Source organism: Ursus arctos, unplaced genomic scaffold (assembly GCF_023065955.2).
Source record: "Ursus arctos isolate Adak ecotype North America unplaced genomic scaffold, UrsArc2.0 scaffold_5, whole genome shotgun sequence".
Taxonomy (NCBI): Eukaryota; Metazoa; Chordata; class Mammalia; order Carnivora; family Ursidae; genus Ursus; species Ursus arctos.
In genome coordinates, this window is record NW_026623067.1 from 24,951,419 (window position 1) to 24,967,211 (window position 15,793).

The 15,793-nt window shown below is 40.1% G+C and overlaps 1 long non-coding RNA gene across 4 annotated transcripts in view; it reads right to left on the reverse strand.

The window, feature by feature from the left end:
* LOC130542723 (uncharacterized) overlaps positions 1-15,793 on the reverse strand; it is a 407,418-nt gene that overhangs the window by 140,295 nt on the left and 251,330 nt on the right. For all 4 annotated transcript variants that reach the window (XR_008957459.1, XR_008957458.1, XR_008957460.1 and 1 more), the window contains 2 exons: positions 11,170-11,409; positions 1,428-1,589 (listed from right to left, as the gene is read on the reverse strand). This is a non-coding gene — a long non-coding RNA (uncharacterized LOC130542723). The remainder of the gene's footprint in view (positions 1-1,427; positions 1,590-11,169; positions 11,410-15,793) is intronic.

Consider the following 15,793-nt stretch of genomic DNA (forward strand, 5'->3'; position numbering starts at 1 on the left):
GATTACAGAGCCCTGGAAAGCAGGAGTAGTTATAAGTGATACAAAGCAAGCTTTACTGTCCATCTGGGATATTTCTGCTAAATTCACTTCCTGGCTTTTAGTGTTTACATGACTAACCCATATATCCTAGGCCTGGAGATCAGACACAGTACTTCCTGTAAATCTTATAAAGAGAAGGAAGTCCAAACAGGTGTAGGGGCCAAGGGCAGGCTGCCCCAAGATGGGCTACTCTGGCATGAATATTATTTCGAGCTAAAAGCAATCAAAACCCACAGATTCAGGGAAAGCTCTTTGCCTCCCTCCCCAACTGCCTGCTTGTACCAGGAAGAGAGCTACTAATAGAGATTCTTCTTTATTTAAGAAATGTATCTACATAATAGGGCAATCTTTGCTTTCCAAACATCCTTCATCTCTCTGCTAATGGTCTTCCTTCCATTTGTATCCTCAGACCCCTATCCCTCTCCTTAGCTCATATAAGCACCATGTTATTTGATTGTCTTTGGAATTTCCACGTCTGCGTGGATTCCCCACACAAATGTTATTAAATTTGATTTTCTCCTGTTAATCTGTGTCATGTCAATTTGATTCTTAGTCCAGCTAGAAGGACCTTGAATGGGAGAGGAAATTCTTCCTTCCCAACACAGGCAATGGTATTTAAGGGGTTTTCTGGGCGGGGAGGGGTTGGAGGAGCGTTGGGATCTAAAGAAATTTGCTAAAATGATGGGGCTAGATTTTGAGGGTGTGGTAGACTAGGAGCCCAGAGATCCATAAGATCTTCTGGAGGGTCAGAGACAGGGAATTGGTGATAAAAAGGTATATAAGAGGGTGGAAAAGGGGAACTTACATTAGATGTAGACTTTAATTTTTGTTCTATGCCCAATTTTTGTTCTTTTATTAAGAGAGTCCCTAAGGCTAACTTTATATTCCTTTGTATCTACTTTTCAACTTGGGTCTTTCCATAGGTATTAGTAAGACAACTGCTTGAAATGAGAGCTCTCAAAAAAAATTATTTCTTTTAAATATAGCCAGTTAAAAAAAAATCCATTATCAGGCCACTGAGGAGCAGGATCTTTTTACTCTTAAAAGCAACTCAAACCAATAAGCCTTTTTACAGCTTAACCATGGATGCAAGAGGCACCCCATATGACAGTGCAAAAGACACAGCCCTTATAATCCAAAAAGTTTACTTCCAAAGATAGCCAGAAGAAAGAGTTAGACCCCTATCTAGCTGCAAATGGAGTATAACCCACATTTCTGTCTAATCAAATTTAATAACACAGACAGAAGAAAATAACTCTGAAAAGGGATCGACAGAAAACAAGAGTACTCACGGCAAATTTTACCTAAGTTGCTATACCCAAGGCACCAGTTCACCCAAATATTTTCTCCTTACAAATCTAAGTTTAGAAAAAGAAAAAGACACTCACCACTCTTCCTTCCATCCAACCCTGCAGGCAGAGATCGGGGGTACTGGTGCAGTAAGAATTCTGACCTTCTGCTGGCTTTTGACAGAGGTTCCTGCATGTCTCAGCTACAGCAGCCCAGAGTGAGCAGTGTCTAGCCACTGAATGTCCCGTTGTGGTCACCAACTGTGGGGGCAGAAGAATTTTCCTTTTACTCTTCGAGGTTCTTTGGCTAGTCTAATAATCAAATTGACACAAGGCAGAGTAACCAGAGAAAACCAAAATTATGTATGGAGGAGAGCCCCATAAAGATATGGAGAGTCAAAAGGCAGCTGGGTAATAGAGACTTACATAACATCTGGAGCTAAGGAAAGGGCTGGAAGTCTAGGGATGCAAAGGGGAGGAAGGCCATTCACAAGAAGGTAGAGGAGAGGTTTGGAAAATAAAGTTGCCCTGTTATGCAGATAAGTTTCTTAGGTAAAAATTTATGTGTGCTAATAACTCTCTTCCCGGTACAGGCCCCTCTCCAATGTATACTTAGGCAGTTGAGGGTGAAGTGAAGAGCTTTTCATGAACCGGCTGGGTTTTCATTGCCTGTAGCTCGAAATAATCCTTTTGCCAAAGAAACATATTTTGGGGTGGCAAAATCTGCTTCCCTTCATTGCAGAATCCTAGATTTCTGATCAATTGTTCAGTTTAAACCAAATTGTATCCTGGAGGATATAATTTTCACACCTCGAATTCATATTCAAAGTATTTTTCTGCTTCTTATAGTGCAAGGGAAGGAATGAAAGCAACACAGGAAGCCAGATTTGAGAGGGGAAATTGACACCTGGGTAATCAGAAGGCTTTGTTCCCTAAAGCCCAGTTAAATAGTGTTGAGCTATCACTCAGTGCTAACAGAAACAGTTTTCTCTTGCATTGCTCTAAAACCAACTACTAAATAATGTTAGGATATCTTTGAGGCAATAATGTGTAATCACTCACAGTTCTCTTGAAGGGAATGCGGTTAAGATAAAAAAGCCCAAAGGCAGAGAGCTTTTAACTACCAGCCATTTGGCAATATTACTTTCCACACTCCCTCCTGCCCTACTCCCCTCCCCCACAACCCTTAGTGTAAATCTTCGTTCTGGATTAAGTGTTGGAGAGAGAGCTTGTGGAATCACTTAAAAAAAAAGTTTTTGTTTTTCTTCATTTGTTCCATTGAGTTCACTATATTTTAAAATATCAGTGTGGTAGAGACTGTGCTGAATTTTAAATGACTAGGTCGCATATCCACCTGTCGTGGAAGAGGATTTCAATCCATCAGTTAGAGAACTTCAGTTTCCTCCGTAGCAGTGGTTTTGATCCCTAGGGCAGGTAAAGACCAGATAAGACAGAAAGCCTCCAATTGAGAGAGAGAGAGAGAGAGAAAGAGAGAGAGAGGCAAGTGATTTCTCTTGCGGGCAGTACTACCCATATCTCTTCTGCTTATTTTGGAGGTATCGAGAAGAGAAGGAGCTGGGAACACAGTCTCCAATGGACATATGGGGAATCACCGTGTTGTCTTGAGAATCATCGGCCAAGAATGGAATCCCACATGATTGGCAGGCATGGTTCAAGCCAGTATGGACAGTCCTTTGAGTCCCCTCAGACGGAAGTACCCATGGAGCAATTCTCATCTGGAGTGGGCTATTCAAAGCTTTTCTTTATTTAATTTTCAGGTAGCCCTGCTTCTTTCAGATATTAGTAGCCGGGAGATCACTCTATAGGTCAAGGTCTAGGGGCTATGTTTTCTCCTCAGGTGGGGGTCCTGTCTCGACCTGGTTCACAAGGCAGCTTCTCTGTGCTCCAAGGCCTCTGAATTGACAGATTGCTCTTTCTTAATTCTCAGCATCATTTCCTTTTATTTTACTTCTGAAAGTACACTTCAAATATAGACCTTTTAAAAAGCAAATGCCCCCTCTGTGCTTCTAAAGGGATTTGCAGAGGTATGCTTGTGTCTTTACTTTATGCACATAGGTCAAGTTTATCTATCTACCCATCATTTATCAATCTATCATCCAGCTCAACTATTTTATAAGGGGAGCTATAAGACACTTGAGACCAGCTCTGACAGATGGTCAATCAAAAAAGTGGCCAAGGTAGGAATACATGAAAAATGAAACATATAGGGGCGCCTGGGTGGCACAGCGGTTGAGCGTCTGCCTTCGGCTCAGGGCGTGATCCCGGCGTTATGGGATCGAGCCCCACATCAGGCTCTTCCGCCATGAGCCTGCTTCTTCCTCTCCCACTCCCCCTGCTTGTGTTCCCTCTCTCGCTGGCTGTCTCTGTCCTGTCGAATAAATAAATAAAATCTTAAAAAAAAAAATGAAACATATATACTTTAGCAAACTTTTTAATGAAAGGATGGGTTGTTTCCACCCGTTGGGAAATTCTGCATGGTTTTTCTTGCACATGCTCATAATACATGGTCTAGAGTTTCTAGTTTTTGTTTCTTTCAATAAGAGTTTATAGACAATTCAAGAAGCAATGAGCAAGTGGAATCATTCCCAGTAAGTGATTCTCAAATGTTGGCGCCTGAACCACTTGGAGGACTTGTTAAAACACAGATTACTGAGGCCCGTCCTAAGTGTTCTGGACTCAGGAGGTCTGGGATGGGGTCTGAGAATGTGTGTTTCTACCTAGTTTCCAGGTGCTGCTGATGCTGCTGATCAAGGCACTCCTCTTTCAGAACCACTGCTGCAGATCGTCCTCATACATCACAGAAAGTATGCAATATTTTACGGAAAGAAGAAACAATGTTGATAAGTAGGAGAGTGGGTTAAGAAAGTAGGTTGACAGTGAATATAAATATATACACATTTTATAGACTTGGCTATACAGCAGTCCATATTCATATGCATTTTTCCCCCTAGAGCATTCCTACGTGGACATACAATGTGGATAACGTGCTATGAATAGTTGACTTCACAAGAGAAGGAAGGGAGTCCTTTAGGAAATGAGATTGTTCCTTAAAACCTTTCCCCTCCACACTGAACAAGTTAAGTTCTCAGGGCTTCTTTACTTCCGTGTAAATTGGGCATGACTGCAAATGCATTACAGGGTTCTCCTGAAGACAAAGGTGATGGCATATGGTAGTTTTTTCCCTGGTAAGTAGGGGAGGAAGTGGGGGAAACCCATAAGTACATATTAGAGAACAACCTTATTGAGGTCTCCTTTTTCATGTTTTAAAAACAAATACACATTTTTTTCCTTTTTCATCTATAATAGATGTGTTTGCTTTAATACAAAAATATTTTACACAATTTGATATTAATTATGCTTATCTTTTGATCTCTGCTACGAAGAACAAGGACCGTGGTTTGAGAGACTTAGGAAAATGCTTTGTAAGCAGGAAGCTATCACATAGTTTTCTTATTAATAGGTATTGGGGTTTTTTGGGGAAACATGTGGGACATGCATTAGCATATCCACTGACTTGGGTGTCTCATTTATAGATTACCTAGGCTGAAGTTTGGATTTTAAATAATCAGACATATGATAAGATTTTTTTGGTCTAGATGTTTGTCTATAATCTTTAAATTTTACTTATAAATTGAGTTTTGGAGATGTACAAAGGTCAAAACCATTTTAAGAGTGTAACTGACCCATGGATTTATCTCTCTCGCTCTCCCTCTCCTTTTTTTTTTTTTTTTTTAAGTAAGCTCTGCATCCAACATGGGGCGTGGACTCATGACCCTGAGATCAAAAGTCACATGCTCTACCAACCGAGCCAGCCAGGCACCCTTTATTTATCTCCTCTCTCTCTCAACATTTTATTTATTTATTTATTTATTTATTTATTTATTTATTTATTTGAGAGAGAAAGAGAGTATGAGCACGAGCAGGGGGAGGAGCAGAGGGGGAAGGAGAAGAGAGGGAAAGAATCTCAAGCAGACTCCTGGCTGAGCGTGGAGCCTAATGTGGGGCTCAATCTCAGGACCCTGAGATCATGACCTGAGCTGAAACCAAGAGTCGAACACTTAACCGACTGAGCCACCCAGGTCCCCCCCCCCATTTCTCTTAATAAAGTAATAAATTAGGGGATAGTGAATGAATATAACAGCTAATGATTTCTGTTACATCATTACACAATCTCTAGCATAATCAAAAATTTTAGTGTGAATCTAATATTCACAGAAAAGTACTGTTTTAGTGTTATTTCTAACTAAAACAACCTGAAAACATATATTCCAATTTATTCATGATCCATTTAATCATTATTTCTTGAACACCTCCTCTGCTAACACTGAGCTAGTCTCCACGAGGGAGGAAGAGATAACTAAGACACAATCCTTGATTCCTGAGAATCTAATGAATTTTCCCATTCTAGCAATTGACCAGAGAGCTGCTGGACTTTTCCCCCTCAGAGATAACAATCTACTTAAAGCTAATAATCTTAATGGCACAGCTAAAATAACTGGCTGGGCAATTGTGGAGTCAGACAGAGGTTACTATGAATCCCTGCTCAGCCACTCCCTAGGAATAACATGGTGGGAAGGTTACTTAAATCTTTCTACTTGTCAGTTTTTCAGTCTGGAAAATGGGGGTAATTTCCTGTGCAGGGTCTTATGGGGAATGGAAACAATATTTTTTCAAAACACGAAAAACAGTGACCAGCACTTAGATTTTCTATGTCTGCTTCTTCCTACTTGCTCACTGACTACTGAATTTGTGAGTTGGTCTGACATCAAACTTTTGGACACGTGAAGATGGCTGCCTTGTTATAGGCCCAGATCATGGAAGACAGGGGCCACAGAGAGTTGTGAAAGAAGAATCTTTGGTGGATGCTCTTGTCAGAAGAGGGCAATAGCATCATCCCCATTTATGGTGTCATGTGCTACATGTTTTTGCCCAACAGCAAAAGCCAAAAAGGGAAGAAAGAGTTCGTCTGTAACTGAACGGAACTCGAAGTTAACTTTATGAGTCAACTGGGGGCACACCACAGTTTTCCACTGGAGATGGAAATCCAAAGTGAGCTTTTTTTTTTTTCCTTATACAGTTTTTACTGTGGGTATTAGAAATGTTTCTGTGTAAGAGAAACAAAAGGACTAAGCCCCATTCCTTTCCTCTTTTAATTTTTGAAAGACTCCAAAAGTAGATGGTTGATAGTTACGTACTTAGGAAGAGTTTACATATAACTTCTGGGGAAATAAACGTCAAACTGGGAGATATGTCAATACACACGTGTAAAGACACGTCCGTTATGTGTTGATCCATAAGGACTTTATTCTTAATGTCAAGTCCTCAGGATTGCATAGCCAAATCATGGATATTTCAACCATAGATAATGGTGCAAAAAGATAACAGCTCACCATTTATTTTGATTGTAGCTATAGTTGTTTTTTTTTTTTTTTTTAAACTCTTTAGAGATAAATTAGAAGCTTTAGGTGTACTGGTCTGCATTTTTCTGAGATACATATAGAGAGCGATGGGGTTCAGAGCACACTACGCTGAAACGTGACAACTTGCATATTGACTCTATTAAACCAGAGGGATTTGAGAAACAGCAGGTGTAGGAAGGACTCTGACCTCCCCCTTCTTCCCTGAAGCATGTCATAAGACCCGAATGTGAGCAGCACCCTTCTAAATCTGGAGCAAAGGAGCAACGATCTCTGAAGATGGAGGTCCACCAAGAGGAATCTGAAAGAACAGGCCTTGCTAAGTTTCCCCCAGTTTACTACCCTTAGCTCAGACCCTTTTGTCTTGTCACATTTTCCCATGAATTTCCACTCTACATCAAATCTAGTATAAAAACAAATAGGCTTAGCTACTTCTTTGGGTCTTCATTTCCTTAGGAAGCCTTTTATATTGTGCGAATATTACATTAAATAAGTGTATATGTTTTTCTCTTGTTAACCTGTCTTTGCCAGTTGACTTTTCAGGGCCAGCGAGGGACCCTAAGAGAGCTGAGGAAAAGTTCTTCCTCCTCTGCAATAGGTACACATATATGTAGTATATTCAACACTTGCTCTTTTATGTTACTGGCACCAAAATACCACCAAGAAACCATTAAAAATTTACTAACATCTAAAAGTAGAGTAAGTGTCCTGGTGCACATCGGTCATATATCCCTTTCACTTCGTCTCTTCCACATTTTGAAAGCCTGATATGCCTAAGAGCAATAGATTGTGACTTAGAGCAATTCACACCCAAAGTCCTTTGTCAAGAGTATCCCATGTTATTATTTGTGGATCTTAAAAGCAGGCAAGTCACAAATTATATTTCTCAGTCAGTCTCCCCTCTTGTGCCCTGGTCATATAAAAACTTTCTTCCCTCCTCCTCTCTTTTTCCTAATTGCCTGGCCTTGGTCCTTCTGAGACCTTTGACCATTGGACTCAGACACAATTCCGTTCTAAGTCCTTTTTAATCAAACATACAGGATTGGATGTTCTATGAATCTGATTATACTATATAGAATAGAAACAAATTATTTATCAGTAATTAAGTATGGCATTTTCCCCCCCTCCCCCCTTTTTTCTAAAAAGTTTGTTACCAAGGTCGGGAAAATAACATTAAATTACCCTTATGGAAAAATCATATTTGGTTTACAGATTTTTTTTCTCTAAGAATGTGATTTACCAATCTACCTTTAGTTAAGAGCTGCCCATGTTGGCTGATAATGAACGCATTTCTGTTATTTATCAGCAACCAGGATTCTAATGTGGACCTGAAAGAAATTCTCAATACTCTTTTCATGATAATCTGAAATCCTGTAGGCAATGCACTAAAGCTGATCATTTGCAAATAAAGAGAAGTTACTTGCCAAATTTAGTTTCTCATGTAAGAAATTAATACAGATATCCCAAAATGAATCTCCATATTGATTCTGGCATAAATTTTTCGGGCATAGCATTGAAACGTACATGTGGATACACATCAATAATGAGTCATTAAAACTAAGTTAAAAACTCAACCCCAGAACACTCATTCTATCACTCAACTTTCTCCCATCTTTCACTTTTTGGCAAGAAGTGTTTTGACAAGCTTTCTAGAGGAAGCAGGGTACTCACACTGGACAAGAACAAGTCGTCTGGTCTGGAGAATACCATTAGATTTTTGTCAAATGCAAAACTCACTCTATCATTCCCCAAATGAAACAGCAAGTGTATTGGTTCTTTAGTTTTTCTTATGGAGAAAAAAAAAAGAGAGTGTACGCACACATTGAGCATATCAAAACAAATAGTCTGTCATGGATTTCATACAAGGAATGACTGAATCTCAAAAGCAATTTTTTTCTTTTTTCTTTTCTTTCCTTCTCTTCTCTTTTCTTTTTTTTTTTTTTTTTAAGATTTATTTAGAGAGAGAAAGAGACAGAGCATGAGCAGGAATAGCAGAGGGAAGGGGAGAGAGAAGCCCAAGCAGACTCCAGGCCAAGTGTGGAGCCTGACTTGGGGCTCGATCTCATGACTCTGAGATCATGACCCTAGCGGAAACCGAGAGTTGGTCGCTTAACCGATGCTCCACGCCGGCACCAAAATCTCAGAAGCAATTTCTAAGGTTTGAATATATGGCCTACACAAATAATAGTGGTCAAAATTCTTCAAACGTAAGATTTATTCTGCATTACGGAAGCCCGCTCAGATTCAGTTGACATTGCTCCCACACCATCAGCAAAGGAAGTATTTACACAAAAATGGGAATTTCTTATTTTTTTTTCTTCCAACCTGGAACTGAAATTATTCACAGGTCACAGCTAAAAGAGAGGAAAATGTGCAGACTGAGTACCCTTTTTTTATTTTCTCAGCTGGGCATCGCGCATGTCAATGGATCGTATCCGTACAAACAGCACACTTTTACATTCAGGAAGTGACATGGCAGAACGAGCTTTTGTAAAACAATACTCCATTTTCTGTGGTTTGGGGTAAGGCCAAGGCAAAATTTAGATTTCTTCTATTTCATAAGTGAACTCTATAATAAACAAAACTAAGTCTGTAAAGTGGATGTATAATACAGCTATTGTATGGGATTCAACATGACTGCAAAATATCACATTTGACAACATTAATGCCGCTGAAAATACTTGCCGCCAGCAGCTCTTATAATTACAAGGAAAGGCAATTGGTAATGAATTCTTTTAACTCTGAATTTCAAATCTCGGGACTGAATGTTGCCCATTATTGGAGTTCAAAGGCAACTATCTCTAGAATTGTTCTTGTAATGCTTGTTGGATGGTTTTAGTTGTTCTTTTCTTGTAGGCACACAATTGTTGTCTTGATCTTTGTGATAAAAAGAGCTTTGCCAGATCTTTGTAGTGAACCCAGTTGGCTTGGTAACATGCCTGTAGTCAGAATTCCAAAGTGGGGAAACAAAGGCTCAGAAATTATAGGCTGAGAACTGTTTGTTCAGGACTGTGGGAATCTTACCCTGGCCTGTGGGACCAATGGACTCTCTTCATTAGATCCACATTCATCCATAAACTCCTCGATTCCTTGCCCTTTTGTCTTTTCTCAAACTAGAGCTTTAACCACAATAAAAACAAATGTGACAACTTCTTTTATAAAGCAATTCCTACCAAAATTCCCAGTGTGCTATAATTCCTCCCCTTCATGTCATAATTCCAAAAGGATGACATTACTTATTCAATGTTACATTCATTTCCATAATGAGGATGTGTCAAGGGGCAAGATGTTACTTAAAGGGGGGAAAAAGGGCTGCATTTAGGCCCATTTGAATGGTGACGAGTTGGCTTTCTCCCTGTCCAGATATGGTCCTTTCCCCCAAGTTAATTCAATAAGCGAATATAGTCCAGCATGACCATTTTAGACTGCCGAGTCTAAAAAATTCAGTCCAAATTGAAGTATAATCCAGTGCAATTCATTTCACCGAAGAACACCATAAAATGGAAAGAGAAAACAGAGCAATTTCACATTTTCTTTCTTTTTTTTTTTTTTTTTTACAGGGTGTAAAGGTATTCTTCAACCAACTGACACTATGTCATCTGATTAAACCATTGTGACTTGGAAATGCCAGGAATTTTCCTTTGTGTGCCTAAATAATGCAAGTTGAATTCAGCAGTGTTCATATAAATACTTTAATTACGCTGGAGCTTTATCAGCAGGGAGTCATGGGAAGTATGTGAAACACTGGATAAACATTTTAAAAAGCAAGAACCATTCAAGGTACACAGAAGACAGGACAGTCATAACAGCAGCAGCAACCACAACAAACTAGAGAAGGCGGTAGCTCAGTACTTTTTATGAGCCTAGGATCCAATTGTTTTTCTTTTCATTTCCCACCATTGTTTTGGGAAAAACACCTAAAAAAAAAAAACCAAGGAAGATGAAGCCTGACAAGACTGACAACACTAAAGGGACTAAAGGATTCTAAGTAGTGCCCTGTGAGAAGAAGTCAAAAGAAGCCTGAATAATAGTGATTTAGAGAAACTGAATTTGCATCGTGCATCGTTCTCAGGCTTGGACATTAGGTCCGAAAACCGAGGCAAGGATGAACATAAATTCTTTTCAGGAAAGCTTTAATAAATGTTGTTGAAATTGGAGGGAATGCCTTCCCGACGTGACATTGCATCTGGGCCCATAGCCATGGATCACTTTGTTTTCTACGTGGTCCTAGTGGCCTTCGAAGTTTCCTTCTGAAATTTGTAGCCCCCGAGCATAATGGAACGAAAGTTTAATGTGGTGTTAGCTCCAGTGTTACAACTTACAGCCATTAATTATTGACTGAGCAATTCACAGCTTCATACAAGGAGGAAAATAAATAATGAGAAAGAAATCACGCCACTTACCTGCAGTGGAACTTAGAGTGTACTTTTCTTTTTTTGTCCTGAGTGTCTCGGCTCGGAAGCCAATCTAAACTTCATCACTGCAAAGGTGATGAGTTATCGCTGCCATCTTTCCCTTTTCCTTTCCTTGGTCTTGCCTTCTGATCTTTTCCTCTGATCTTTTCTTCTGTCTCTTTCTTCGTCATCTTTTTTTTTTTTTTAACATTTCGTGATACATAGATTTGTTAAATGCTGCTTTACTTTCTGAAAATAGAAATTGGATAACTATAAATAGACATCAATATAGTACAGAAAACATACTATATGAAGAAAATGTTTAAACACTTTTCAAGCAATGTCGAAGTGGAAGACAGGCAGTGGGGTGAGAAAAGTGTAGAAGAACTAAGATTTCTGTGGATTCTGGGTACTTTTTGGGCTGGATGTGTCCTATCTATTTGTTCTGTTGTTGTTGTTGTTGTTGTTGTTGTTTTTAATAAAGATTTTTATTTATTTATTTGACAGAGAGAGACAGCCAGAAGAAAGGGAACACAAGCAGGGGGAATGGGAGAGGAAGAAGCAGGCTCCCAGTGGAGGAGCCCGATGTGGGGCTCGATCCCAGGACTCCGGGATCATGCCCTGAGCGGAAGGCAGGTGCTTAATGACTGAGCCACCCAGGCGCCCCTATTCGTTCTGTTTTTGATCAGATCACCTTTGCACACCAACATTCTGTGACTCAATAAAATGAGTAGCTCCCAATAAACAAACAAAACTTTATTTTTGGATTCTCTCTTTGAGCATATGAATTAAAAAAAAAAAACAGGTGCAGACCGTGGCTCACGTCATGGGTCCCCATACCGGCTGATCATCAAAATCCTTGTCAACTTGTAAAGCACAGCTCACATGTGTTGATTCAGAATATTCTGCATTGCGGTCTGAAAATTTGTGTTAAAAAAAAATTAACAAAAATCCCCCGGAGGAATCAGATGAATGGCCAACATTATCTACCTGGATTCCCCCAGTTTGGGGTTTTATTGTCATTGCTACAAGGAAAAGTTCTCCATTTGGAACCATTTAAACCAGAGCCACAGAACCTACGTTTTCCTTAACTACATGCTGTCACTGTGACTTGATAAAAATTTATGACCCCTCGTATAAGCAAATTCTCATTTGATATAGAACCTCCCAAGCATACCTCTTATTTTATGTCTTCTACTCGTTTTGTAATTTTTTCTTCATTTCCCCGTTTTATATGTAAAAACACTTTCTCTCATGTTTCTCTCCCAGCACACAACAACCTAGGAAAACTTTTTCCCTGTCAGTTTAAAAAAACTGGTTCCAACTCTGCCATAGATTCTATAAACTAGTGATATTCTTTCCATTTTCTCCTTTTCTGCAGAACTCAGTCAAAGTAAGTTTCTCTTGTGTGTGAACAAGGACCCCTTACAGGCTCAGTAAGAGAATGTCACCAACAACAGGTGGTCTTTCTACATGCTTCACAGGAGATGATAAAATCATCTTCTGGGAATACGTTTGTGTTTTGACCGGTTTGTGTCTGAATGAGGAAAAGTTTCTGAAGAGTAAAAAATGGCCTGGGTGCGTGTTTTGTAGAGTGATTTCCTATTCTTGCTGGGTGGAGCTGAAATCCTCAGCTGGCTTCCCTCCTGTCTCCACAGCTCTGGGTCTGCTCAAGCCACCAGAATCTCTCCGCAGACTCGGAGGGCTTTCCTAACTGGGCTCCAGGAAATCCTGGCCCCACCTCCCAAGCGGACAACATCGGATGTATATTGTATCGTTCCACTCCCACACTCGAAAGCTGTGTGAGGGAAGAAAAAATCTCTCCCCTTATCCGTCTTAGGTTCTCCTGCAGGGGCCCTGTAAATCAGATGAGCTAAAGACAGAGCGATGAGAGAGAAACAAACACGTTTATTAACATGTGCATCATGCATGTACACATGGGTGTGCTCAGGGATGAGCAACCCAAAGGCGTGGTTGGAACTTGGGTTTACACACCACCTTAGGCTAAACAAAGGAAAAGAGCTTTTGGGCTTCTGGGCTGGGCCAGGCAAGTTATGGGAAGGGGACCAGGGAAAGGATGGCAAACAAGTTGCTTAGTAAGGTTTGTTATGCAAATTTAGGTCCGCTGATAAGTGCTGTGAAGAGTCTTTCTCTTCATGGTAAGAGAGGGAATTATGGTTATAAATGGAAATCTGCTTTAAAGAGGTAAGTTTCCACAGGAAAACTTGTGTTCTGCTTTTAGAGCGTTCCCTGGGTCTGCTGCTTAAGTCAACGGACTTAAACTCAAAATAACCCATTTTCAAAAGAAGCATAAATATGGGGGTAGCATATTTTGGTACCCTACCCCATACCTTCCACTGGCTTCCTGGAACACTTAAAAGCACACAGTCTGAAAAAAGAATTGCCCAGTATGTACCAAGGTCTATAGAACATTCCATCATCTACTCTGCTACTTGCTCTTGCTCTTCCTCTGCCCCACGCCCACTCTGTTCCATCACACCGACCTCCTTGCTGGCCCTATAGACACTGACGGGCCGCTGCCGCAGGGCTTTGCACCTGCTTTTACCTCTACCTAGACAGCTCTTCCTCTAGTGGTCTGTACAACTTTGACTCTTACTTCCTTCGGGTCTCTGCCGAAATTAACTCCACCGTAGTGAAATCTTTTCCTAAACAGCCTCTTTAAAATAGTAACTCGGCCCCAATCTCTCTACCTTGTCTTGCTTTATTTTCCTCCATAGCACTAAACATCATGCGAAATACATACTAATCGCTTGTGTACTTACTCATTTTCTCTCTTTCCCCTTTAGAATATAGGTCAAAGGTATTTCTGTTTTGTTAACTGCATTATCCTCAACACCCAGAACATAGCTGGGAATATACGTCAAGCAGGTAAAAAGTAATATTTGTTGAATGAATGAATAATGAATCCTAAGTACAGCAGAAGTCCAATCAAGGGTATTTATTCATTCATTTGTTAAATCAAGGAGATTCAACAAATTTGTAGAAAAGAAATGCAAAACTTTAGTATAAGCAAAAGAAATGACTGGATATCCTTTCCCTGAAATGCAGAGCCTTTATAGTTACGCACTTTTTTTTTTTTTTTTTTTTTACAATTCTGTAAAGTAGAAAGTAGCTTGTAGAAAATGGATGGTCACGCAAATAATTCTTAGCTACAGACATGCAAATCAGTTTGCAACTGCAGTTTCCAACTTGGCTGTCCACTGTAGGAGAAGCCGTTTTTCTGTATGTGCAGATCCATTTCAATATTCCTCATCTATCTGTGTGTGTGTTCTTTGGATTCCTTGACAAGTGTTCGTTCTATATTTACGTGAGGATCATGATTTTCCCTCTTTCTGTAATTTGTCTTTTAACAAATTTGGAAATATGCCTTACCTGTTTTTTTTTCTTTTTTTTTTTGCCCAATGCATATCTTTGGTGTGATCATTTTTTAGAGCCAGCCGCTTCGTCCTTGAGTGTGTTTGCTCATCTGTAATGACTAAGTGTAATAATATCTGGCAAGTCAAAGTCATGCCAGAGAGAAGACATGGAAGAAATAGATGGAAAGGCCAGGGCAAGTAAAAATATGGGAGGATACTGGACAAAAAACTACTGAAAATGAGGGAAGACATTGCCTTAAAAGCGGGCGTTCATTTGTTGATTAGGACGTGGTTACTTTCTTTTAAGAGGCATCTCCGTTTTCACACGAGGCCAGAAGGCCCGATGCTGAATGAGAACTCTCAAAAAGAAAACCTTCAGTGTTGGGGGCACTTTTTATGATTGCGAGAATTGATTCAACTACTGGAATCAGTCAAAGAAAGATAGAATCACACCTCGAGAAAATAAAACAGAAAAGTAAAAAGAAATGGGCTACACTGAGATACCACCTTACGCCAGTTAGAATGGCAAAAATTGACAAGGCAAGAAACAACAATTGTTGGAGAGGATGTGGAGAAAGGGGATCCCTCCTACATTGTTGGTGGGAATGCAAGTTGGTACAGCCACTCTGGAAAACAGTGTGGAGGTCCCTAAAAAAGTTAGAAATTGAGCTACCCTATGACCCAGCCATTGCACTACTGGGTATTTACCCCAAAGATACAGACGTAGTGAAGAGAAGGGCCATATGCACCCCAATGTTCATAGCAGCATTGTCCACAATAGCTAAATCATGGAAGGAACCGAGATGCCCTTCAACAGATGACTGGATTAAGAAGCTGTGGTCCATATATACAATGGAATATTACTCAGCTGTCAGAAAGAACGAGTTCTCAACATTTGCTGCAACATGGACGGCACTGGAGGAGATAATGCTAAGTGAAATAAGTCAAGCGGAAAAAGACAATTATATGATTTCTCTCATCTATGGAACATAAGAACTAGGAAGATCGGTAGGGGAAGAAAGGGATAAAGAAAGCGGGGATAATCAGAAGGGGGAATGAAACATGAGAGACTATGGACTCTGAGAAACAAACTGAGGGCTTCAGAGGGGAGGGGGGTGGGGGAATGGGATGGGCTGGTGATGGGTATTAAGGAGGGCACGTATTGCATGGTGCATTGGGCGTTATATGCAACTAATGAATCATCAAACTTTACATCAGAAACCAGGGATGTACTGTATGGTGACTAACATAATATA